The sequence below is a fragment of the Setaria italica genome, unplaced genomic scaffold (genome assembly GCF_000263155.2).
Source record: "Setaria italica strain Yugu1 unplaced genomic scaffold, Setaria_italica_v2.0 scaffold_26, whole genome shotgun sequence".
Classification (NCBI taxonomy): domain Eukaryota; kingdom Viridiplantae; phylum Streptophyta; class Magnoliopsida; order Poales; family Poaceae; genus Setaria; species Setaria italica.
The window spans coordinates 21,484-23,121 of NW_014576747.1; the positions used below are offsets into that span (position 1 = coordinate 21,484).

Genomic DNA, 1,638 nt, shown 5'->3' on the forward strand with positions numbered 1-1,638 from the left:
TTGCATGTACAGGCTGGTCTACTGTATGCATTGACGGCACTTGGAGAAATCGATGCCTTTGATCTCACTGCCTCCACTGTGACGATGAAGGTAATTATGAACAAGATTGATAGATACCCATATGCCTGGAAGAGCTGGTACATTATTTGGGCTCCATGGGGCGATCTGCTGCAAGTTTGGAGATCTTTTGGGGTTCCTCAGTATAAGGATGCTGATGGTGATGTTCCAGAGGATGGCCCTGCAATGCATTGGCCTTTTTTCCGCACCACAAAAGTCACAATATATGAAGTGGACTTGAAAGCAAGTGCGCTTGTGGAAACAAAGAGATTGTCTAATCATATTTTATTTCTTGGGCACAACAATTCACTTTGTCTTAGTGCTGATGAACACCCTCAATTGAAGGAAAATCATGCTTACTACACTGATGACCGCAGTGAACCGCCTGTGGCATTAAAGAATGTTCATCGTGATATTGGAGTTATCGACCTGGAAAATAGCAGCAGGAAGAAAATTGTGTCTCATATTTGGTCTAACTGGCCTTGTCCCACATGGATAACACCCAATCTTACAAAGATGAACTTAGCATTCAGCAAATAGGACTATTTTATATTCAGATTTTAAGATTTAGGAGATTATTTTGTATTGTTAATTTTTATGGAATGCAAAAGCTGTATTGTTAATTGTGCCCTCTGCCATGTTTTAATTTCCTAAGCCTCATTGTGTATAAATATTTTTAAAGGGGAAAATCGTATTCACTTCATCAGTTTTTTATTGCAAGAAGATGTTATTGATTAAGACAATGGAGCTGTAACATCTTACACGCAAGCCATTGAACTTGGCACTAACGATTAAGACAATCCTTGCAGGTAATCCTCGTAAGGATTAAATAAACTAATAAAACTCAGCATCCATATTTACTCCCCGAGTGCAAAGGCAGTGGCGTCAAAGCTGTCGGAGAGGCCAGTGCCAGTCTTGAAGGTGACCTTCTCCGGCGAGGCCTCGGGAACATAGACCTCAACTACACTGAGCTAAAGCATCAGCTCCTTGGTCTTGACACCGGTGATCTTCCGCAGCTTGCCCTTCTCGGCGAACGCTGTCACCTCGGCAGCATAGGACACGGTCTGCTAGAAGGTGTGCTCCACCTTCTTCTTCCTTTGCACCAGCCACATGAACCCCGTGGTGCGGTTGTACCCAAAGTCTTGGATGTCCTCCATTGGCAGGAGACCCTTGGGGAGGCCGAGCTCTTCCAGCAGGTCGACGGATTTCTTCCTGCAGATGGCATCTCCACTAACAACCTCTGCGCCGGAGCGGTGGGTCTCTATTAGGGACGCCATTGGAGCTTTGCTAGAAGTGTGATTCAAACCTGGGAGTGTACTGTGCTAAATGCAAATGAGCTGAGCGTGTTGTGATGAAACATGAGACAATGGAGGCACGTTTATATAAGAGATCCCAAGGCCTGTTCAAGTGCTTCTTAATTCTGCAACAGACGGTGATCTGGCAGCTAGAATTCGGAGGCAAATGAATAGGACTCCCGGACCCTCGTAGGCATAGCTTAACTGCACAGTAGCCATACTCTAACGCACAAAGTCACTGACGAAGTCAAGATACGCACAACAACTATTCCGGTGCTTCAGAGCA

At 45.0% G+C, this 1,638-nt stretch overlaps 1 pseudogene; it reads right to left on the bottom strand.

Moving 5' to 3' along the window:
* Nucleotides 1-914: 914 nt before the first annotated feature.
* Nucleotides 915-1,389, bottom strand: LOC101772041 (annotated as a pseudogene).
* Between the last annotated feature and the right edge of the window lie 249 nt (nucleotides 1,390-1,638).